General features: G+C 35.4%; 1 long non-coding RNA gene across 1 annotated transcript in view; it reads left to right on the top strand.

Annotated features, from left to right (window-relative positions):
- LOC119765409 overlaps nucleotides 1–13,280 on the top strand; it is a 66,219-nt gene extending 52,939 nt beyond the window's left edge. The window contains exons 2-4 of the long non-coding RNA XR_005276701.1: nucleotides 6,098–6,365; nucleotides 12,771–13,153; nucleotides 13,263–13,280. This is a non-coding gene — a long non-coding RNA (uncharacterized LOC119765409). The remainder of the gene's footprint in view (nucleotides 1–6,097; nucleotides 6,366–12,770; nucleotides 13,154–13,262) is intronic.
- The last annotated feature ends 13,091 nt before the right edge of the window (nucleotides 13,281–26,371 follow it).

Below are 26,371 nucleotides of genomic sequence, written 5' to 3'. Positions count from 1 at the left end.
ATTTGCATTTTTGTGAACAAAAAGTGGAGCAATTCTCTACCAAAACCGGAAATGGATTTTATTTGTATTTTTTGATTTGGCTCTAACTTTGTGCGGGCCTTCCCTATGACCAAATATGCTATTTTGTGTCTTTGGTTCACCCATACAAGTCTCCATACAATTTTGGCAGCTGTCCATACAAAAATGGTATGTAAATATTAAAACAGCTGTAACTTTTGAGTGAATTTTCTGATCAATTTGGTGTCTTCGGCAAAGTTGTAGGTATTGTTGAGGACTTTTGAGAAAAAATAGGTACACGGAATAAAAAAATTGCAGATTTTTTTATCAACTTTTTTTTCACTAAAACTCAATTTCCCAAAATACGTATTTTTTGATTTTCGAGATTTTTTGATATGTTTTAGGGGACAAAAATCCACAACTTTTGAGCCATAGAGAAACATGGTCAAAAAATCTGCCGCCGAGTTATGAATTTTTGAAAAAATAGTGATTTTTGGAAAAAATCGAAGTTTTATGCAAAAACAATTTTGACATTATTTTTTAATGCAAAATTGAATTTGCAATCGAAATGTACTTTACAGATTTTTTGATAAAGGGCTCCGTTGTCAAGGTATAGTCACCGAAAGTTTGATTTTAGCGAAATATTTGCAGTTTTTCAATTTTTAGAAATAGTGACCATGAGTGACCATTTCTAAAAATATTTTTTTTTTGAAAAGTTCAGAAAATTTGCTATAAAATTGTCTTAGAGACATTGAAGATTGGACCACTGGTTGCTGAAATACAGCGGCTTAAAGAAAAAGAAACACGAAAATTGAAGTTTTTTAAGTCTCACCCAATCAGCCCGCCATATTCTAATGACGATATCTCAGCAATTAATGGTCCGATTTTCAATGTTAATACATGAAACATTCGTGAAATTTTCCGATCTTTTCGAAAAAAATATTTTGAAAATTTTTAAATCAAGACTAGCATTTTAAATGGGCGTAATATTCAATATTTGGCCCTTTTAAAATGTAAGTCTTCATTTAAAAAATATTTTTATCAAAAAGATCGGAAAATTTCACGAATGTTTCATACTTTAACATTGAAAATCGGACCATTAATTGCTGAGATATCGTCATTAGAAAAAGGTGGGTTGTTTTGGTGAGATTTAGAAAACTTCAATTTTCGTGTTTCTTTTTCTTAAAGCGGCTCTATCTCAGCAACCCGAGGTCCAATCTTCATTGTCACTTAGACAATTTTATGAAATGAATGAAACTTCAATTTTTTCCAAAAATCACTATTTTTTCAAAAATTCATAACTCGGCGGCAGATTTTTTGACCATGTTTCTCTATGGCTCAAAAGTTGCGGATTTTTGTCCCCTAAAACATATCAAAAAATCTCGATAATCAAAAAATACGTATTTTGGGAAATTGAGAATTGGTCACAGGGAAGGCCCCCACAAAGTTTGAGTCAAATAAAAAATACAAAAAATAAAAATGGTCGAAATCGGCCGATTTCGTAGAGAGTTGCTCAGTGGCGAATTTTCAAAATTTTTAGTATATGAGCGTTTTTAGCATAAAACATTGGCTATTATGATTACAAACGGGAAGGCATAAATTTTGGATATTTTTATTTTGCTCGCTCAAAAACGATATTTGTTGATAATATTTCATGAAAAAACTTGAGATTTTCTCACAATGTGACAAAACAAATGTGTGAAACTCAAAAAATAGGTAATTTTCAACCTACCGAATTTCAACATTCCAAAATTCAACTTTTTTTCTGTGTAGGACTTCTTTTTTTGAACGATGTAAAAATCGCAGGAGAGTTTTATGTAACATTTTATGGACGTGTATAATTTATAATTTCACTTAGGCGCATACGTCACTTTGTTTAGTTTCGAGATTGTTTTCCTTCTTAATTCACTTCTCAGACCACTGTGTGGTAAAGTGGTAAAAATAGATTTTCCTGAGAATTTCAGAATATAAATAAAACATTTTTTTCTAAAATAATAATATCTCAGTGTAAAAACTAATGCAATCGTGTATCAACTGTTTAGACTTTCTAAAAACGTTAATTTTTATAAATATTTTTACAAATATTTTGATATTTTCAATTTTTTATTTGTTTTTGCATATGCCATTTTTGATCTTGACGCTTTAAATGCTGTTATCACCAAAACATTTTTTTTTGTAGCAATAAGCTTGGATTTAGGGATATCAAAACCATAAACTCCTGCTTTGCTTTTCCGTTGTTTCAGTGAAATGCTTCACACTTGTGGTAAACTCATATTTTAATTCTTTTTAATTGTTTTGGTATGAATACAGCCTCCAAATAAATTAGAATTTAAAGTTTGAGTTCAAAAAAAAGTCATCAAATAACACAGTTTTGACAAAGATATGCCATTGAAGAAAAATGCAATGTTATTTTCGAATCTGTAATAACCCACAAGAATATGTTTCATTTAGAGCAAAAACAACTGTAACAATGTTGTACAAAGTTGAAGAGCATGAAATTTCTAAAACGCGCGATTTTACTAAAAGTAAAAGACAGATAACAAACGACGAAACAAAAAAAATCGCATAAATTTCTTTTTTTTTATTTTTACCGTCAAATTACAAGCCATACTTTCATATAAAAAAGGTAATTGTCTGCTCTACAACTTAAAATGAACAATGTCAGGCTGTAAAAAGTACTCTGCAAAGTTTCAAATTACATGAAACATATTTTTTGGTTTGAATTCAATTCTCTGAAATTGTGTCTTTTTTTCAATTAAATTCATAACAAATTTATAAGAGACTTGATTTTTGAAATTTTGAGATTTTTTAAACTTTGCATGAATTTTTCGAGATTAAAACTTCAATTCGTGACGGAGGCAGTACGACCCCTTCCATTTTTGAACATGTAAAAAAGACATGTTCCAAAAAATTTTACTGTTAAGTAACGGAAAATGGCAGAGTTTTTAAAACTTGTTTAATGATTTTTTAAATTAGAGTAGTGCGGTGCCTGTGGGGACACGCAGTCCTGTTTTTCGTGTTATTTTCCGTCTCTTTTGGGTCGCTGTTTGAGTGCATGGGGTGATTGGTCATTATATTTAATAATAGCATCATTAGTGTGATGCTTTTCGGGACGTGCAGTTCTGTTTTTTTTTACCTTCTTCTTTTTTAATTGTTTTTTACTCGCGTTCGTTGGCCGATGAGTTTTTTTTGAAGTTTTCTTTAAAAACGTACCTATTTTTTTGAGACTAGCAAGTCGTTTTGCTGGATTAAGTCCTTTCCATATCATCGATGATCGGAAGGCACGCCGTCGAATATGTTTTAAGGCTTATGATATAAAATCATTTTATTAAATGAAGCCCTTCCTACATCACCGTTGATCGGAAGGCACGCCGACGGAGTTTTTCTGGAGAATCGCGGTCGAATTAATACTATGTTTAAATCCCTAGATAGCTATCTTTCTGCAGCCGGCTGCCTAAGATTTTTAAAATTTCAACCGATAAACAAATTGCTTATGGTCGCATAACTTACCACAGTGAATCCTGACCTCATATCCATCTTACTAACCCCTCAAATCTCACGTGATACTTTGTCGGAAACGCAGCCGATTTAGCGGTCCCATCACTCAAGTATCGGACTAACATTCCCAACCACTTCCCCGTGTCTTACCACTGGTCGTGGCCGGCGTCGGTATTGATCAGCACGATAGGGACCTTTGAAAATTGCGAAGGGGTGATGATTGGTTCCTACTTTTCATCTGTGGTCCACGGAGCAATGTTTGGGGGTCCTGGTCAATAACGAAGTAGCAGCTACGTGTAGACACCAATGCTATGCTATGCTATTTTTCGAGATTAAAACTTTAATGTCGTTAGTCGTACAAAGAATGAATTTGGAGAATAAATCTGATATATATTGTCTATTATTTATAGTTAGCACGAAACCCGAATTTTACATGGAAAATTTCAGAAAATTTGACCATTTTTCGGGAAAATTTCACCAGATTTTTTTCTGTGGGATTGTTAAGCATGCCAAACTAAACCGAAAAATGCGTTTAGTTGAATTTATTTTTTTGAAAAAAAAATATTTGTGTTTTAAAGGCGTTTTTTGATTCAGTTTGACATGCTTAACAATCCCACAGAATAAATCCGGTGAAATTTGTCTGGAAAGTCGTCAAATTTTCATTTTTCTGAAATTGTCCATATAAATCCGGGTTCCGTGCTAATTAATTATTTAGACAGCTTGAAAATCCACCGTACCTTACTAATCTACATACAAACATTCTTCTTTGAGAAACGAAGCTTTGGAGGGTGATTGACATTTCTTTGTTTTTGTTTGCTGGACGTTGCCATAATTCTCTTCCTTAGCTCCCTTATCTTATCTAATCTAATCTAATCTAATCAGACCCTAGCGCAGCCAATCTTTCGAAGGGATCCTGGAGAGTGCCTTAGGTTAGATGACGCCTAGCACTCTTCTTGTCATTTATTAACATTTGTAGTGCGCCGGAATGCATCGGAATGCATTGAAACATTACAAGCGTTAAAGCGGCCAGGCCTACTGCGTAAAGCCATATCGCAGAGATGACTCGTAATTGGGTTGAGTTTGAGTACTGAGTGTTCGAGCAACAACACAATTCTGAATCGACAGGGGAGGAAGAAGCGTGGGGACACACCACCATACGCTCCGAGATTTTGGTTGTATTCGTTGGGAGCACCATGCTAAGAAGGTTTGGTACTCCGGGACCCTCTGGGATGGGACATTGTATTTCCACGAATGCCCTGGACACTGGTGCTTCTCTTCCTCGACGGTCCCTTGGATATTGACAATCAGAGACAAAGACAAGACCTGACAAATATATCGCTTGATTGTTTTTAATTCACTCATCTCACTGAAACATAAACTTCAATGGGAGTCATAGTGTTCTTACATAGTAGAAAGGCAAGACTACAAATCATTCTTACCTGCAATCAATTCACAATTTCCGAACACTTTTCCGTTTCTAATCCTGCCCCAAGTCAATCCAGTCAACTCATCGCTCAAATCAGTCATTTTGATTGCTGCCACTTGGCAGCGCCCTGGGTTCCCATAATCCACCCACTTGATAACCCTCCCCACCCATTTAGGCTCATAAATTGGGAAATCTTTCCTGTTAGAGGGCGCTCCCCCCTACCTCCCACTGGGCCTTTTAACGCAACGTAACGCAAAAAATCGCGCGAACGCTTCCCATCCGTTCGCCTTCAATCGCTGCGCTGCGCTGCTTTCTATCCAATTAACTCTTATTGCGGAAGATTATCTTTTTGTTGGGGATGATTTATGCTCATCTCATTCGAAAGGGGGGGAATTTGCGGGCGGGGTTGATTACGGGTAAAGGGGGTTCTATAAAAAGAAATGATCCCAGGTTATGAGAAAAGGGCAACTCTGGTTGTACTGTTCGTTGAGGAGGGTTGACACATTTTTACGGCAATCATTACTTTTAATGATTGTTTAAAATTTGTTTTCATTTTTTATACTACAGTCCATCACTGATCTTATTTGTTTTCTTTTCCTGAAATTTAAGTATTTTCTAATACAATTGTTCGAATACCTTTCATCTTGTTCTAATCTCACTTAGTGGCAGATCGATATTATTGAAATTGGTTTGCTATTTTGTACTTTTAAACACTATTAATGATTTAAAGTATTATTTTGTTGTCATCACGTTTAAAAAAAGAAAACGGTTGAAATTTGAACCGTTCGTCAAAGTTAACCACCCTCACAGTCCTTACGTAGTTCGGGATCGCAATTTGCCAATGTATATCGTCACAACCTTCAGGTTCAAGATTTTCCTCTTCCTTTTCTCCTGCACAGCAATTGGAGTGTTTTGTGTGGGAAAATTAATAAAGCAAAATCAACGGACGACGGAAAATATCAGCTTTCTCTTGTGTTTCGTTCCCACACTCTTCCACAAATCTTTTGTATTTTCCTAGTGCTCTTCCCAGAATGATGAAGTGAGTTGGCCTTTACCCCACCCTTCTCCATCTTGGGCCACCTGTGAGCCCCCCCCCCCCCACCCTCTCTCTCTTCCCTCTATTTACGCAAATGATTATTTATTACCGCTAATGTTTTTCTTTTCTTTTTCTCACAGGACAAACCAGGGTCCAGGTGTTGTCGTTTTTCGGTGGCGGGGAGGAAAAATGGCCACCGAGCAGACTTACACCTGGTGGCAACAGCAGCAGCGGGGTGACAAAGCTGATGACGATGTGAACTAAGTCATCTAATCGTGCGAGCTAGAAGTGTGACACAGACGTCGGGGTGATGAAAAATTGGGGATGTTTGTCCTCTTCGAAGAAAAGGCGGTTTTGTGGAGAGAGAGAGCGTGAAGAGAGAGTGAGCAGTGTTTTGGGGAATTAATGGTGAGTAGTTATTGTTATTTGCTCAAGCTTTTGACAGCTATTTGTCCAAGCTTTTGGCAGCGGTCTCTCCCTATTTAATGGTTTCTTAAATATTGGAGGACAATAAATATAAGTGCTTCATAATTTCATTGACAAAGCATTTTTAATCAATCTTCAACTGCGTTGACATGTTTTCCACTTTTCGTGGGAAACAAATTTCTTAAAGTAATTTTGGTTTTTTTTTCAAATGGGTTTCAATTATATTATTTGGCCCGAACAAGGCATTTTTTCAAGAATGCATTTTTTTCCGAATAGTCGTGTGAGGGTTAATTTCAAGAATTAAATAATTATTTTTCCAATCGTTTGGACATACAGCTGAGATATACTTCTATAATTTTCAGTTTTGAACATTGAAAATTTAGCATTGGCTTTAATTTTAAGCTGACAGTGTCCTGGTAATGGTGTGTTGTAACTTTTTGCTGATGACACTGCCGTTATTTATAAGGGTAAAATAACCAGATATTTAGTTGGCCGTCTTCAGAAGGGTCTTGACGTTCTTTCCGAATATTTTGGCGACTGGAAAATTCGCATAAATGCAGCCAAAACTCAAACCATCATTTTTCCACTTTCCAAATCGGCCCGATTTGCGCCAAAGGATGATGTTTTGATTAAAATGAATGATGTTTCAATACCCTGGTCAAAGGAAGTTCTCTATTTAGGTCTCATACTTGACTCGAAACTATTGTTTCGGCAGCATGTAGATAAAATATTGAACAAGTGCAGCATTCTCATCAGGTGTTTGTATCCTTTAATTAACAGAAAATCAAAGCTATCTTTGAAAAATAAGCTAGCAGTTTACAAACAAATAATTTACCCCGTTATTGAGTATGCAGTGCCTGTTTGGGAGTGTTGCGCTATAACTCATAAATTGAAGCTCCAGCGTGTCCAAAACAAGGTACTCAAAATGGTTTTGAATGTTCCTGGCTGGACAAAATCAAGTGAGGTTCATGAATTAGCAGAAGTGAAAATGTTGGATCAGAAGATTCAAGAAAAATGTTTGAAATGTGCTTTTTCTGAATACCCCTTGATTCAAGGATTGGTTTAGTTTATGGTAAGATTAAGTTAGTTTTAAGTTAGGTTATGTTTTCTTAAATTTTTTTTTCCTCATTGTACCTCGTGTTACAAAAATGATAAATCATATACTTTTAAAGTTATGAAAATGAACAGTGTTTAAATCACGATAAGCAAACTAAAGCTGAAGAGCCACAGCTGACCACTTATTATGTAAACTAAATGTAATTATTATAAGAAAGATTCAATAAAGTATATTTAATTCAAAAAAAAAAGCTGACAGTGCATCTGGGGATCCATGGAACAATTTTTGCAGGTCCTGGTCACACTAAACTAAACCTAGCAGTTGCCCCGACCCCTCTTCGATTTGCGTGAAACTTTGTCCCAGGGCTGCAGAGTCGGGTCATATTTCAAGCGACTCCGACTCCGACTCCGACTCCGGCTTTCTTAGTTAAGCCGACTCCGACTCCGGCCTACCAACTCTAGCCGACTCCGACTCTGACTCCGACTCCAGCTTTCTAAAATTTGTTGACTCCGGCTCCGACTCCGACTCTGACACCTAATCTGTATTTTTAATATTAAAAAACGCAATTTCAGCACAAAAAAAAATTGAACATTTTATTTAACTACTTTAAATTTACATTCATTTTTTTGTTAATAAGCTAGCTACACTAATTTTCAATTGTTTTTTTTTCAGCATTTTCATTTACTGAAAATTTCAGTATTGCAGATTTCAGTAAATTTAACTGAATTCAGTAATGAGAAATTGGTGTGCAGTAACTATCAAAGATACCCTGGTTTTGGAATAAACAATTTTCAAAGTAACTAATTTTTAATGCTTTTTGCACTTATTTGAGAGGACGTACATGGACATAGTGTGGTCCAGCCCAGTACACACTTTAAACATACAAATCCTGAGAAAATTCTAAAATTTGAAAAATAAATTAAATTATATCGATTATATCACCACGATTCAAGGCATTAAAAAAATAGGCTTTTTCAACGATATTATTTAAGGATCAACACATTAAAAGTTTTGTGGAGGAATTGTAAACATTGAGGTAATCGATATATCTAATAAATTCAATGACTCGTATATGCAAAGTTGCATATGCGAGGCATAAGAGCGCCGGTTAAACTGTATTTCAAAATTTGTTGCAACTTATTTTCGATATTTTTTGTCAGTTTGAAATGTTTTCAGCACGACACTTTGATTTGTTTTTTATTTACATACAAAATGAGCATGTTGCGTTCCAAGTAGAAGATTGATATAATAGTTGATAATGTTTTAAAAATATAATTATTTTTGTTAAATACTGATAGTGAACATTTATTTATTCCTGTTAAAAAAAGATCTACTTAAAACCTCCAAGACGTTCGCTATCGGGCAAACAAACAGATACTTACAGTACAACACAACCTCACAAAACACAAAGCACACATTTATCACTGATGAAAAAAGGATAACCAAAGATGAAAATTGTTAAGCAATGTATCACTTGAACTTTAAAACATGTAAACAACACCAAAGACAAATAAAATCAATTTAAACTGAAAAAAAAAATTCGCTATCGGGCAAAAAGATGACGGTGTGTATATTTTTTGTCTTCCTCACTGAGGTAAGGCTATAATCCTGCTTTAAAAATGAACTTTGTATAAAAACGTCGTAGACCCACCTTCATGTATACATATCGACTCAGAATCGAAAACTCAACAAATGTCTGTGTGTATGTGTGTGTGTATGAATGTATGTGACCAACAAACTAGCTCATGTTTCTCGGCACTGGCTGAACCGATTTCACCCGAACCTGTTGCATTCGACTTGGTTTAGGGTCCCATAGATCGAGTTTTATACAGATTGAAGTTTCGATAAGTAGTTCAAAAGTTATGTATAAAAATGTGTTTTCACATATATCCGGATCTCACTTAAATGTATGTAAACTATGTTCGGGTCCATCATCCGACCCATCGTTGGTTAGGTCATCAAAAGACCTTTCCAACGAGCCTAAAACATTTAAGATCTGGCAACCCTGTCTCGAGATATGCCCACTTAAGTGATATTGATGTTCTTTTTGGAAGCCGGATCTCACTTAAATGTATGTAAACGATGTCCGGATCCATCATCCGACCAATCGTTGGTTAGATAATTGAAAAGCCTTTCCAATGAGTACAAAACATTGAAGATCTGGCAACCCTGTCTCGAGTTATGACCACTTAAGTGATATTGATGTACTTTTTTGTAGCCGGATCTCACTTTAATGTATGTAATCTATGTCCGGATCCACCATCCGACCCATCGTTGGTTAGGTTATCAAAAGACCTTTTCAACAAGTCCAAAACATTGATGATCTGGCAACCCTGTCTCGAGGTATGGTCACTTAAGTGATATTTATGTACTTTTTTATTCCGGATCTAAAAAATAGATGAAATGATTGTACAATTCCATCACATCAGGCATTGTTGGTAATAAGTGAGGAAGGCTCCAACCACATAGGTGGATTAAGTAATCCACATAGGTGGATTAAGTTAGTGTTGGTAATAAGTGAGGAAGGCTCCAACCACATAGGTGGATTAAGTTAGTTTTTAGAAAGAGTTTGATAAAATTTAGTCTAATTTTAATTGAAAGAATACATAAATTCAAGCATAAAGAGACAGTAAAGAAACATTTTAATATCTTTTAATTTTATGACTTCGCAGCGACAATTGTTTAATATTTTATGAGTTATGACATTGTAGTATAGTGTATACAAACATTGACAAGAGAGGATTAACAGCTTATCATTCAGTGATCTTATTGAAATAACAAAATAAGAGCATTCCAATCACAATAAAAATGCTTCGAAAACATCATAGTATCTGATAAATATCTTGATCCAAAAAATAAATTAAATGAAAAAAATGTGCACGCAATTCTACAAATAATTTAAAAATATAAAAAAAATGTGAACTAACCCGAATTATAACAAATATTGAACAATAAATAAGTTCGTAAATTATATTATTTTTTTTGACATCTCCGACTCCAGTTCCGACTTCGGGTTTATCAAAAATTTACGACTCTGGCTCTGACTCCGACTCCAGCTCATACAATTTAGCCGACTCCGACTCCGACTCCAGCTATGCGAGTTTTGACGACTCCGACTCCGACTTTAGGTCCCCAAAAAGACCCGACTCCACCGACTCCAGCTCCGACTCCGACTCCGACTCCACAGCCCTGCATTGTCCTAAGGGGTAACTTTTGTCCCTGATCACGAATCCGAGGTCCGTTTTTTGATATCTCGTGACGGAGGGGCAGTACAACCCCTTCCATTTTTTAACATGCGAAAAAAGAGGTGTTTCTCAATAATTTGCAGCCTGAAACTGTGATGAGATAGAAATTTGGTGTCTAAGGGACTTTTATGTAAAATTAGACGCCCGATTTGATGGCGTACTCAGAATTCCGAAAAAACGTATTTTTCATCGAAAAAACACAAAAAAAGTTTTAAAAATTCTCCCATTTTCTGTTACTCGACTGTAAAATTTTTTGAAACATTTCATTTTATGGGAAATTAAATGTTCTTTTCGAATCTTCATTGACCCAGAAGGGTCATTTTTTCATTTAGAGCAAAATTTTTCATTTTAAAATTTCGTGTTGTTTCTAACTTTGCAGGGTTATTTTTTAGAGTGTAACAATATTCTACAAAGTTGTAGAACAGACAATAACAAAAAATTTAATATATAGATATAAGAGGTTTGCTTATAAACATCACGAGTTATAGCGATTTTACGAAAAAAAGTTTTGAAAAAGTTACTTTAGGTGTCATCCATAAAGTATGTCACGCTCTAGGGGGGAGGGGGGTCTGAGCAAGTGTGACATTGCGTGTTGTAAGTATAGGAAAAGCGTGACAAAGGGGTGGAGGGGGGGGGGGTAAATTTTGGCTGATTTTAGCGTGACGTACTTTATGGATGAAGCCTTATGCGTTTCTCTTTGTTTCGTCGTCCGTGTCTGTCGCGGGTGACCATGAACGGCCATGATCAACGACTACCAACATTTTCAAAACTTTTTTTTTTCGTAAAATCGCAATAACTCGTGATGTTTTTAAGCAAATTCCTTTTGTTTATTTATTAAATTTGTGTAATTGTCTGCTCTACAACTTTGTAGAACATTGTTACACTCTAAAAAATAACCCTGCAAAGATAGAAAAAACACGAAATTTTAAAATGAAAAATTTTGTTCTAAATGAAAAAATGACCCTTCTGGGTCAATGAAGATTCGAAAAGTACATTAAATTTCCTATAAAATGACATGTTCCAAAAAATTTTACAGTCGAGTAACGGAAAATGGGAGAATTTTTAAAACGTTTTGTGTTTTTTTTCGATGAAAAATACGTTTTTTCGGAATTCTGAGTACGCCATCAAATCGGTCGTCTAATTATACATAAAAGTCTTTTTGACACAAAATTTCTATCTCATCACCGTTTCAGGTTGCAAATTATTGAAAATTATCTCTTTTTTCGCATGTTCAAAAATGGAAAGGAGAGATATCAAAAAACGGACCTCGGATTCGTGATCAGGGACAAAAGTTACCCCTCAGGACAAAGTTTCACGCAAATCGAAGAGGGATCGGGGCAACTGCTGTGTGAGTTGGCGGAGAATTACCCATGTTTAAGAGAAATTTGCTTAAATACACAGTTTTCTTCATTTTTGAAGGTTTAATTAACAGGGGTCCACTTTTGGAAAAGTTTGAATATTCGTTGTCCTATATTGGACCCCCTAATTTTTGCTCGAAAATAAGCAGTTCTTTGCTTTATTTTTGTAAAGTTCCTTAAACTTACATTATTTCGACTTGCTGAAGTTAAATAACCATCAAAAAATGATTGGATAGTAAATTCAATCATAAAATATAAATGCAATTTTGTTGTGAAAATGCTAGTGGCCATGGCTGATTTCAGATGTCGAACTCAAAACACTTATTTTGGTGAAAAGGACAAATTAATGTTAGTCAACATTGTTTTAAATGATGCTGAACATCCCAAGTAATTGATTTGTAGACAACAACACGCTTGAAATTGTGATTTTATTGAATTTTTCATCAAAACCCTCTAGAGGGGTAGGAAAATGGTCTACTAACGTACCCTAAATACTTTCCAATGCTTTTTAATGATTGAAAAATAGTTTTTTTTTAAATCAAAGTGCATCTTGATGCAAGGTTGGGTCTTAGATGGTTAATAACTAACCGCGAATATGTTTAACTGATGTATTGGTTCCATTTCATAAGAAAAGAAACAGTTTCGCTAGGATAAGGAGTCATATACCATAAAATAGAATTAATTAACTTCATTGAATTAATTTATTTGTTTTTCTTCTTTTTTGCAGAGTCATAATGGACCACAACACATTATTGATTCGTTGATTGTGTTGAAAAAATGCCAAAAGAAGAACCTTTCCAAAGGTGAAGCAAAAGAATTTAGTGTAGTGAAAAACTACGGTGACGATTTATCGCGGTGCATCGAAATCAAGTGCAAGATCGTGAAGTGGGGTTGTTTAGGGTAAAAGAAGAAAAACAAGGAAAAAAATACCATTGCTCAATCAAACGTGTGTAGATTAAACACGACGAGAAAGCTCCGGCGGCTCCACCGCTGTTGTACAACGAAGGCAGCTCGATCCACCTAAAAGGCAGCAGCTGCAATTGCGCGGCTTCAGGGCGATGAAGGTTCGGTGGAAGGCCGTCTAAAATGCGCTTGGATCACTTGCTGAAGGTGAGTTTTCTATCTCTTTTAATTAGATTCACTCAAGCAATTTCGTGACCAAAACTCTGCTAAATTATTCACAAACAATGCCGAATCCAATTACGCGTGCTCTCGTAAGCGTAAACCAAAAGCCAGACGAGGAGGCAATTTCGCGCCCAGATGAAATAGTTAGCATAATGCATAAAACCAGCTGGTGAGTCAAGTTCGTCTAGGAGAGTGAGTACAGTCTTGCGGCAATTAATCGGGAAGTTTGCTTTAATTACTCGCTTTTGTATTCGGGTTCAATTGTTGAACTTTAGGGATTATACATAAACTATTAAAATAAAATAATATTTCAAAGCTAAATAATTTCCTCCCTTCTTAAGATTAACTTGAACAAAAAAGTTTTTCCAATTGCACCATCCTGTCCAAGCGACAATACCGCCTCCGTCGTCGTCATAAAATGCACTTGAGCTGCATTCCTCCGGGCAACGAAAGGGGGCTTGGGGCCCGGGAATCACGGGGTTTAAAATTTTAATTAAAATGCATGGAACCGTGCAAAATTTTAATTCGAGGCGCTCAACGGCTTCCAGGCTCGGGCGGGTTAGTGGACGACGATACCAACGAACAACAACAACAACGGAATAAACAAACGGCTTCAGGAGAACTACTTGCGAGAGATTTTGAGCGTTGAGCGAGTTGAGCGAGAAATGACAATTAGATGCTCGGGGGGTTGAATGGTAATGAAATCATGGAACAGTGCAATGCTTAAATTTTTGTTTGGAATGACGGCGAGGGGTATTTCGAGATCCGGATGAATTGGAAGAATTTTGACAAGAAAACTTTGCTAATTATAATTATTTGATTTTGAAACATCCGTATCTTTAAACTTGAATTGTATTTCAAAAGCTAATGCTGGCAAAATATATTTTCACCGAATGACTTTATTCATTAATTTTGTGTAAGCTGTTTCCAGATATTTTTTTTGTATATTTCACCCAATCAATTCGTTTTCCGAAGAACCTGTGTACCAGTGTTGGAATTCGAGCGAGAAGAAGGAAAGCTTTTCTCGCTTGCGAGAGAGGAAGAGAAGTTCTTTCCACTCCTCGCTCGCGCTTGCCTTCTCGCTCGCGCTCACGCTCGCGAGTGCGTCGTGCTATCCCTTCGTTCTTAAATAGCAATTTGTTTACCAGGCTTTTGCATGCAAACGACGCGACGGTAAAGAGGTGAAACTTTAGTAGTTGTGTTGTTTTTTTTTCGTTGTCAACTCGTTCTTCTTCTCGCTCGCGGGCAATTATGGCTCGTGAGCGGAGAAGAGCACGGGCAATCGGCGAGTTTCTCTCGGCAGTTTGGATCTCGCGGCGATAACGGGAGGAAATGAGAGCAGTGTTCCCTTGCATTTTTTTCTGTTTATGAGCGTCAAAAGCTTAACTTTTGATGATGATTCTTCCATCGATGAACTTAACACATACGAGCAATTATAAAACAACCCCGGAAACGAACTTTATAAGTATTTTTTTTAATAGGCTCAAACTTTGTGGGAGCCTTCCCTATGATCAAAGAAGCTATTTTGTGTCATTTATTCACCCATACAAGTTCTCATAAATTTCTGGCCGCTGTCCATACAAAATTGGTACGTAAATATTCGAAAATCTGTAACTTTTAAATGAAAATTTTGCCGCCGAGTTTGTTTTTCTTAAATAGCGATTTTTGGAAAAAAAATTAAATTGTATACATAAAACATTTTAGACCTTATTTTTTTATTTAAAATTGAATTTGCAAACGAAAAGTACTCTACAGATTTTTAGATATAGGGCTCAGTTTTCAAGATATAGCCACCGAATGTTTGGTTTCAGCGAAATATTAGCAGTTTTTCAATTTTTAGAAATAGTGACTTTATTTGAAAATATTTTTTTTGTAGAGTTCAGAAAAATTGTATAAAACTATCTAAAAAAAATAGAAGATTGGACCAGAGGGTTGCTGAGATACAACGGTTTAAAGAAAAGGAAATAGGAAAATTTAAGTTTTCTAATTGTCACTCAAACAACCGTCCATTTTCTTATGTCGATATCTCAGCAAATCGATGCCTCGGTGCTCTCTTATGCTAACTAGATAGGTTTTCCTATCTAGTTAGCATAAGAGAGCACAGAGGCATCGAAATAATGGTCAAATTTTTAATGTCAAAAAAAGGAAACTTTCGTGAAATTTCCCGATCTTTTCGAAAACAATATTTTTAATTTTGTTCAATCAAGACGAACATTTCAAAAAGGCGTAATATTTAATGTCTCTATGGCTCAAAAGTTGCAGGATTCGTTCCCCTAAAAAATATTAAAAAATCTCAAAATTTAAAAAAATATGTTTTTTGGAAAATTGAAATTTTGAAAAAAAAAATCAAAAATCTTCAATAATTTTTATGTGCCTATTTTTTCCAGATATTCCTTAACAATACCTACAACTTTGCCGAAGACATAAAATTGATCAGAAAGTTCATTCAAAAGTTACAGATTTTCGAATATTTACGTACCATTTTTGTATGGACAGCCTTCAAAATTACATGAAGATTCCATTGGAGACTTGTAGTGGTGAACCAATGAAACAAAGTAGCTTCTTTGGTCATAGGATACCCTCCTCACAAAATTTAAGCCAAATAAAAAAAAACAAAAAAAAAATGGTCGAAACCGAATCTTACAGATGGGTACGGTATGTCCACGCATCCTCCCTTCCCTTCCCTTGTGAAAAATGTGATCCGATAACAGAATCCTCTGTGTGGTTTACACATCGAAGATGGACGAAGATGGCTGTTTTAATACGAGTTTTTTCCGAAATTTGGATTTTTTGCCAAATTTTCATAATTTAACTATTTTTTTAAAAATTTGAAGAATTTTATAGTTTTAATAGAAAGATTAAAAAGATTAAAGAAACAGCGGTTCCAAGTCTAACCAGCCGTATTTTTATGTTTGGAGGTTAGGGTAATTCTATCCGAAATAGGGTGGTTAAAAAATTAAGAAAAAAATGAGGTATTAATTTTTGAAAAACGTTTTTTTGCGAAAATCATCAAAAAACGTAATTTTTTAACCACTCTATTTTAGATAGGACGAATTTCTGAGCACTAAAGATTTGAAGCCAGCTGGTTTGACATGGATTCGCTTTAAAAAGAAAGAAAACAGGTATAATTTTTAACGTTTTTTATAAACATATTTTGAATTTACATTCTTTACATTTACATTTACATCTTAAAATTTGGTTTATTGGACCTTTTAAAAAAACTCCAGACATGATTTTTAAGAATTTGAAGATTTTTTTATATATACCAGTTTAAAAATGTTAAGAAATGTAAAGAATTTATAAAAAAATGTTAGACTTTAAGAATTAAAAATGCCGTCATCTGAGGCTATTCGGGTCACATGGGGCAAATTCTGACAGCTGTTTTAGCCTTTGTACTGCAGAAATTTTGAATATTTTGATTGGTTTCGGATAGAACAGACACAGAGCAACAAAAAAAAGTTAAATGTTTTCCATATTTCAAGTCAAACTATAGTCCCGATTCGCTTCAGTTCACAGCCTTGAACCTTATTTTGTCTAAAATATTTTTTCACATCTTCAAACGTCTACACAACATCTGTTGCTGGAAAATTCCCGCTTGCCACCACCGGGTCATTGCCCGGCCGTTCCGAATTTCCCAGGAAACCCGATACTTTGCGATAATGGACCGGATAATGGACCGGACGCCGCTTCAAAAGCTTTCCATCGAAACTTGAACTACTGTACGCAGTGAGTGCGAATGGGGTGACTGATCCTTTTTTGGCTTATGTCATGGAGCTTCCTTTTATTCCGTAACGCCAAATTTAATACAATTCGAAATAGGTCCAAAATGGGTACAAACTAGGTCCAAATAGCGCACTTGGTGTTGTACTTTGGGCTCACTCACTCTACGCATTTTTTTTTTGTGTGTGATGGCGTCGTTCCGATCGTTGGACCGGACACACTCGGCTCGGTTTCGATGAAGGGCTGTCATGGAAAATACCGAGCCGTTGACAGAGAGCTGGGACGGATGACGGAAGAGGACTATTCATTTCAGATCCCTTTTTTTGCGCACGTGTTTGTGTGTTTGCTTTTGACTCATTTTACCCCGTTACTGGCACCAAACTATCCGGGCCAATACGGGGTTGAGAGCAAGGGGCTGACCATAAATTACGATTTTTTTCCGTAATGTTGACAAATATTATCAACATCCTTTAAGATTTAGACAAATAATAATAAAAATTAAAATGAGTCACTTTCTAAAAAAACTTCTACGTAATCATCGGTCGACCCCCAGCGCAATCTCTGTGCTGTGCGTGTCGTGTTGATGACGCCGATGATGATGGTGAGAAGTGCCCCCGTGCTTTTTGGGATCATGTCTCGGCTACGGGGAGGTTGGTGATGTGAAAATTTCGATAGACCCTTTCAGCATGGCAGCAGCAGTGGATGATGTTGATGGCATACAGTCAATTTTGGGGCGACAACCCCTCCACTAGATCAATACAACGCGTCCGGCTTGCTTGACGTGGTGCATACTTTCTTTTTTCAATGGAACCTCCCCACACGGATTGATTTCAATCGATAGTATAGAGAGAAAAAAGAGAGCGATTTTTTTTCGGGGACGTGGGATTGCGAAAATTGAGTTGAGAGGTGCTTTAAGCGGTTTGCAGCATTTTAGGCGTAGGCCACTTGTACCACATGTTCAGAGGAGGAGTTCTTATCATATGTAATGCGATCGTTTCTTTTTGCGTTACGCAGAAGTTTTGTACCCGGCTAAGTGTTACACGTGTAATCGTGGGCTTAAATTTCGTGAGGATGGGAGAAACAATTGTGAAATGCTTGGAAATTGGTCTGGTAAGCTGCAGAAATCAACAGTTTCGATGTTGATGTCAGTAAACGCTTCAGTTATGTCGAGGCCTGGTAGATTTGGACTCCCCTCAACACGCTTCAATCGACAGATTTGAATTTTAGTAAATTTCCTGCCAATAAATAAAATTGTATATTTGGGTATATGTACAAGTTATGGCATCATGTTAAGCAACCATGCGCAACCATAAGCAAAGCTGAGATCTGCAAACTGACATGGCGGGCGCCGTTGGTGGCCAATGACTGTTACCTATTCGCAAATGATCTAGCTTTAGCAATCATGGTGTTTTATCTGAAAGAAAACGAAAAAATAGCTTTTTATTTTATTTTTTTGTAAAATTTACAACAACGATGAACCAATTGCATTTACGTTTTGTATTATATCGATTGCTCTAAAACGTAATAATATTTTTGCAAGCTCTTGTAAGCTTATTGTAAGTTGGAACAAGACGAACAAATTCGCTTCAAATCGATTGCAGAAATACTATACCTTTTTAGATTAATCGAAGAAATACAAAGCGTAAAGCCTGCGCACTATGTGAGGTTTAACTGTATTCGTTTTCGCAAAATTACGATGATGATTTAATGATGATGCTTAATGATTTTTTACTGTCTTGTGTATAATTCAAAAGATGACATTTTGAAGTAATTGAAAATTAAATATAAAAAAAAATACTCCGTTCTAGTAACATTGAAAATTTTTTGAAACTTATTGTTTTTTTAACACTAACTTTTTCGTCTAGAATTCTTCACATCAATTTTTCACCTGCAATTTTGCTGAAGTTATAAAATCGATAATATAAAGCTTTTTACCGATTTTTGAATATATTTACACACATTGAAAAATTGTATAATTTTGGAAGATATTATGTTATATCTTATAAAATTTAATTTTACCTCAATTCAGAACAAAAAAAAAGTAAACGGAACGAAAAATTGACAAATTTACACATTTTAAACGTGGTAAAGTTATAATTTTTTTTTTTACGCAAAAGATATAACCAATCCCAAATGTAATTAAACCATTTTTTTTATTGGTTAGCATTTCTATATATACAGTTGCCAAAATTGTATGTAGGTTTTTATAAATGAACTACTGAAGCAAAATGTTTTATTTTATGATTCGATCTTCTAGACTTCAAGAGTTTTTTTGAAAAGGTCATATAAGCAATTGTGTTTCATATCTTTATAGGACTTTAAAAAAAACTCTAGCCTTGAAAGCTATTGCATTTTAATATTTTGAATATAAATTATGTGCTTTGCAAATATATTTCAAAGTTTATGTCGTCACCTCTTCAAAATCGGCCTGAATAATCAAGGGCAAAAACATACTTTTTCGAAAAAGTTTAAAAAAAATTGATGAAAATTAAAGTTCAATGAACTATATATTTATAGTTATTATTATATTTTTTTAAGTCTCATTAAAATGAAAACAGCTGAATCAAAAATTCTTGACTTTTTTTATTAGGTCCTAGAAACAAATGTTAACGTTGAGTGTACCCCTTTCATTTTTACGTTTATTTTGAGCAGTTTTTGGAGTACCGTGAAATTTCGTAATTTCGATTTTTTGCCGTGTGTTGCTTTGAAAATCATTATTTTGAAATCCGGGGTTGGGACCATCCACAAACCACGCGGACACTTTTTTGGAAATTCAACCCCCGCTCGTGGTCAATTGTCCATACAAAAAAAAAAACTTTTTTGTATGGAGCGTGGACAATCGATAGCAAGCTTCCCATGCGTCAGTGACAACGCACACCGCGGCTTTGAAAACTTTGAAAACGATATAAACGATGAAAAGCTTAGAAAGCTCCTATTGGAATCCAATGAACCCTGTTAAATAAACTTACGAAATCGCGAAAAAATGAAGTCTACTTTAAGGCGATTTAAGGAGCACACGGGAAACAAATTGATTGTAGCCGGATGAAAGTCCTATGTCACAAAAGTTTTTGCATAAACATTGGACAGTTATAAAAAACGGACAGAGCAAAAGAAACCGAAAAGCTACGATATCTTACATGTTGTAGGAAACATCGGTAGACAAGCTAATACAAAACAAGTATAAGTCGAGCCACAAAATATATGCGCCAGCATTCTCGCGCCAGTATTCGAAGCTCAACTTGACAACTTGTCGACTTGGCGACGAGGCGTCGAAAATCGATGCAGTGTGATTCTTTGACGATTTTTCCGATGAAAATTCATGCTAAATCGTCGTATTTACGAAGATGAAAATGACGTCCAGCCATAAAGTAAAACCTATACCTTTCTTTAGTAAGAAAGGCAAAAGTAAATCGCTCTAAAAATTGATCCGGATTGCCGATAGATGTCAAATTTGTTTCAGATGCTCACTAATGGTCTGTACTATGAATGTAGAAAGAAATTTCGGATAAAATCGTAAATGAAAAGTGTTGGCGAAGGTCACCAGGTGGGCTTTTACCTTTTTTAGGATTTTTTTCTTTTGGCAGGTTAATCAAACGGCTCTAACTCCAGAACCAGATTATGGATCTGGATGAAAAATTGGGAGGTTGTAGAGCTCAAAAAATGCAATTTTTGAAATAAATAAAAGATATGAAAATGAAAAATTTTGACCATATTTTCATTTGAAAACTGTGTATTTTGTTGAAAAGTGTTGCCGCATCCGAAAACAGATGGATATTTCGAAATTCGGACTCAAAATGACCCTTGTTCAGCACACCAGCTTTCAAATGCACTTGGAACAATCAAAATCGAAAATAGGGGAGCCGAGGACTACGCGACACAAAATTTGGCAAAAATTTTACCACACACGGACATCACTCGAACTCCACGGAATTTATTTTCTCAAAATTCGAAGGATGGAGATACACGAGTTCTGTCAAGGTGAATCGATAGAGCGTCAAAAATCGATGGAGTGTGATTTTTTGACGATTTTTCCGATGAAAATTCATGCTGAATCGTAATATTTACGAAGATGAAAATGACGTCCTGCCATAAAGCAAAACACATCATAATTTATCATTTTCAAACTAATTTTATCTTTTCCTAGTGAATAATTGTCCAAAATATTCGAAAATGCATTCCGTTTTTCGATTCGAACTCATTTTCATTGAGAATATTAAAATATTGCTATCCACCAACATTTTCTTTATTATAGTTAACTACCTTTTTGAACGTTTCAAATTTCTATGAAAACTTTTTCTTGTAGTACATCAAACACTTCTCTACCACGTTCAATTTGATTCCATACCATTCCTCACGATTTAATTTGCACTCTTCACACTCTTCATTTTTCGGATAAATCTCAAACCTATTGAAGTCACCCCAGTTTACGGTATACAATTTTGCCGACAATTTTCCAGGAATATTCCTTTTGGTATCTTGAGAATACTGCGATTTTGAAAATCCTAAATTGGTCGCCACCTTGCAGCGTAATGCTACACGCGTGACCATCTTGTCAAAGAATTCGGCTGTCTTATGTTGGATTGATAAATTTGAATAGGACAACTTAAACTATTGCACAAAACTTTTACTCAAAGTCCCCAGCAAAATAATAACAAATTTCACAATTACCTCCTACCTTGAAGCCGACATTCCCTGGACCGTAAACACAATTTTTTTTTCCGTAACATAAAACAAATTCCTTCCCACAAGTGATTATATTTTCCACTGAGAGGCTGTGAGTTACGCGCACTTTTCGTTTCTTTGAGATTTCTGTGATGTCGTCCAGTTGCAAGCTGCGGGTCAGAGCCGGAAAATTGCAATTTGGCACGTTCGTCACAGCAGCAAAACGGAAAAAGCTGCTGCTAGGTGCTCGTGACATTTCGGCGAAACGGGCAATTTTGCGCTTATTAGGCAAAGGTTGCGGGCAGGAAAAACCGTGAACCATGACGGATTGCTTCAGATTGTTGATGAGAATTTTAATTTATTTGTTTTCTGGCGGTGGTTTTATGTTGGGGAAATTTGTGGGATTTGCTTTCGGTAGGAAGAGGCTTGGAAAAATTGTACATTTTATCTGCTGAAGAAAACACAAATTATCCTACAGAAAATGTGACAAGCAAAATCAGTAACGTAATTTGTCTTTTAGTCAATTTGAAGACAACCCCATTTGAAGCAACTTCTCGCCAAGAAGTCACTGCTAGCTGCCACCAGAAAATGGAAAACTATGTTTTCCACTCAATTGGCTGGCCCACATTTCAACGTTGCGAGCACAAAGTGCCACCCGAAGGTTCAGCATATTTGACAAAGAAAAGTGAAACAAAAAATCAATGTGCTCGCCGCCAGCCAGCATTTTCCAATCCGATTCTAACGGGGAAAAGTTCCGCAAAAGAAACGAGAAAAATCTCGAGAGTTTTCCTCACCCCTCGCTCACCCCACCAACTGGTGCAGCACTGTGTCTGTACCGATTTTCTCCACACTAAATCACGTAAACTTCGTCTTATTTTTTATTTTCCATTTTTTTCTTCTTCCCTCAAAAGTTGTGAAACTGGAAAGAATCTGGAGTCTATTTTTAGGGTCGTCCGGGCTGATCAGCCCCGATCTTTGAGTTATGTGTGTTTTACGTCTATTTTCAAACTCTCTTTTTCGTGTGAATGGAACAACCCGTTCCTGGTTTTCCCCTCTTTTTGGTGCGAAAGAGCAGGGGGACCATCGGGCAGGAAGTGTTTCTTTTTTTGCCCACGTGGAATGTTTTGGGAAGTGAAGTTTTTTTTCCGCTAGCTGTGCAAACACTTGACCTTTATTTGGGTTTGATTCGTGGGGTAAAATGACAATGCTTTGTAAATTTTGTATAGTAATGTTTTAAAATAAGCTTATTTAAAATAAATATTTTTATATACTAGCCCAAAAAAAGAAACGATATTTGTCAAACTACCCCAAGAATATCCATCAATTTTTCGGATCGAGGCAGGGATTGGACTGTTCGCCCAGACAGCTTGACTAATTGCTTAGAGTACTTCTTCGTACCTGTCACGGGCAGTGTTTTGTTTAATTACTCCATGTTTTTTTTTCTGCTGATGTAGTTTTTTTTTTTGCATTTGCAAACAAAGTGTGCAGAACAAGCAACTTTCTCGAGTGCTCGAGAAATTGTTTTTATTTTTATTTTTTTTGCAAAGAGAAGTTTTCGAACGATGGTGTGGTATTCCAACAATGTTTCTGCATTGATTTTGGTGAAAAGTACCATACAAAATGTGGTATGTGCACTCTTTAAGTTGGACAACATAACTCGACATTTTTGTAGTTGATGTCATTTTATGTCAATTTATGGGAAATTAAATGTACTTTTCGAATATAGATTGACCCAGAAGGGTCATTTTTTCGTTTAGAACAAAACTTCTAAGTTGGTCGTCGTTGATCATGGCCGTTCATCGCCACCCGCGACAGACGCGAACGACGAAACAAAGAGAAACACAAAAAAGTATTTTTTTCTAAACTTTTTTATGTATAATCATGATAACTCGTGATTTTTATAAGAAAATCCCTCATGTTTATCTTTCAAAATTTTTGTAATTGTCTACTCTACAACTTTGTAAAACATTGGTACACTCTTAAAAATTAACCCTGCAAAGTTAGAAAAAAACACGAAATTTTAAAATAAAAATTTTGTTCTAAATGAAAAAAATACCCTTCTGGGTCAATGTAGATTCGAAAAGTCCATTAAATTTTCCCTAAAATGACATGTTCCAAAAAATTTTACAGTCAAGCAGCGGAAAATGGGAGAATTATTAAAACGTTTTTAAGTGTTTTTTTTTTTCGATACGTTTTTGAGGAATTCTGAGTACGCTATCAAACTGGGCGTCTAATTTTACATAAAAGTCCCTTTGACGCCGAATTTCTATCTCATCTCCGTTTCAGGCTGCAAATGATTGAAAAAACACCTCTTTTTCGCATGTTCAGGAATTAAAGGGGTCGTAACGCCTCTCCGTCACGAGATATCAAAAAACGGACCTCGGATTCGTAATCAGGGACAATAATTACCCCTTAGGACAACGTTTCACGCAAATCGAAGAGGGTCAGGGCAACTTTTCCCGATTTCGTGTGAGTTGGTAGAGAATTACCCAAATATAATGTGACATTGTTAAGCATTTTAAATATATTTGAGACAAGAATCAATTTTTAAAATAATTCTCGATTTTAACGGACATCGTAAAATTCGTGAAATTTGAAGAGTTCCGTGAAATTCCGAGAAATTTATCAATTCAATTCTTTTCAAAAAACAACGTAATAAATATTTCATCCACAAAAGCTTTTAAAGTAAATTTTTAAATTGAAGAGTGTGATATTAATCATACATTGACATACATACATTGACATCAACTTGTTTAATTGACTCAACAAGCAAATTTTTTTTGCTAATCGCGCTTTTTTTATTGAATTGATTAATTTTCATGTAAACATTCATGTAAAAGTAACATTCAAAACAAACTTTATCTTCCCTGAGTCAATGTATTGACCAGAGGAGGAAGCAAATAATATCGAATTAAAAATTGATTTTCATTTGAGTACAGAAAAGTACTGAGAAAATAAAATGCTATTTACAGTACCAAAAATAGTTTATGAGTTTTTCTTGCGATTCAAGCTTTGTTTTTTGATTTTTCAAATCTTAAAAGGACTTTTTAGATTTTTTTCTGAGTCCTGTTTATTTTTTACGATATTTGATTAATTGAGTGGAGAGCTCCCGTGGAAGTTAAAGAAACATGACTTTTTTTGTTTTCTGTTCTGATTTTGGAATTTTGAGGGTTTCGTTATAAATTAAACTTTTTTGGCCTGTTTATTTTTATTTTGTTTTTCAAGATATCGCAGCTAATTCAAGTTATTTAAATCATTTTGCTGGGCGAGATGTTGAATGTTGCTTTAATATGAAATTCATTAAAATGTAAAACGATAAAATAAATGCAATTCAGCAAACACTTGTTCAATTAGTGAGAATACACATGCCCGCACAACCATGAGGAAACTTTTTAGAAATTAGAAAAAAATATATTTTTGTCACGTTCGAACGTGAAGTTTCGAAGAATTTTGTTCAGTTTATTGAAAAATAATATATTATGAAGCATAACAAGGATTTTCTGAAGTTTTAACATATGATTTTCAGATTTATTTAAACATTTTTCAACATTTTTCGCAAAATTTCCATGAAATTTTGTATTTTGAAATTACCCGTTAAATTTGCAACTTTTGAGCGTGAACGCGTTTGTGATACATTTTACTTCAAAATTATAATTATTTATCGTAAAATTTCTCATTGTTTTGGTTTTTTTAACTTTGAATTTTTCCAGTTCCAGGGAAGATTGGACGTTCCAATTCTCATTTTAAACTTTAAGGGGTTAAATACATGTAAGAAATCACAATATTTCATGTATCCAAAAAAATATTGAATTCACTAAAAGGATGATTTTCAATCACTCCTGAAAATTTCATGAAGATATTTCTTGAATAAACTAAGTAAAAAAAGGTGCAGTGGCATAACCATCATGACGAAGAACTTCGGACACAAAAGTAAATGAAATTTTTATAGTTTTCAATATTTGCGTTTCTTGGCCACAAAATCAATCAAGAAAGAGTTATTTCGTTAGATCTATTTATTTTTTCTCAAAGATGGTCTCATGGTTTTTCGACATTGGATAACATTTAAAAATTTCAAACGCTTCTTGAGTTAATCGTAATGGCAATATTTTCGGGCCAGTTGATATGAAATCATTTCATCAAATCTCTGGTAAACATTCGGCATTGAACAATTTTTAAGAAATATTTTATATTGCCCCAACTCTTATGGTTCCGCAAATGTCCCCCTATCGGAACACCCCACGGGGCCTCCGGCCACTCCAGGTGGTGGCCACTACTGCCGAAATGTCAAATTTGTCAAAGAGAGGGTGAGAGCATTTCTGTGTAGCTGTGGAATCACCGCGTCCTTCCTGGTTCCGTCCCGCAAAATCTCCATGGCAACGTCGTCCGATCGTGGATTCCTCGTGTGATGGTCGCATCAGCAACAGCAGGAGCTCCTTCAGGTCGGTGTCCAAAATTGATTTGACTTGATTATGGACCTCCTTTTATATCAAATCGTGATGGCGTTTGCTACTCTTACAAGTTCAGCAAAGGGAAATAATAAATTGTCAAGGCCAAACGCAGGCAAGGCTTTGTAGTCAAAAGAGTGTGCTGTGTGTGCGTGCTTGCTTGCTGTGTGGAAACATTTATTAATTTAAACTCAGTTTTTAAGTGCTTCAACTAAATTTCACGGCCATTAATTAGGTATAGTAAGAATGCGTGAAATCTCCCCTTTCGTTTGGTGGGTACCACTTTTACGTGTGTTGAACAGGAGCTGAGATATTAATGTTACAAATCTTGCAGTCGCGTTTAATTTCTTTTCGTTTTATTTCGCTCCGCGAAATT

The sequence above is a fragment of the Culex quinquefasciatus genome, chromosome 1 (assembly GCF_015732765.1).
Source record: "Culex quinquefasciatus strain JHB chromosome 1, VPISU_Cqui_1.0_pri_paternal, whole genome shotgun sequence".
Taxonomy (NCBI): domain Eukaryota; kingdom Metazoa; phylum Arthropoda; class Insecta; order Diptera; family Culicidae; genus Culex; species Culex quinquefasciatus.
Note: the sequence above shows the minus strand (reverse complement) of the source record. Positions and strands in the feature narration are given on the sequence as shown.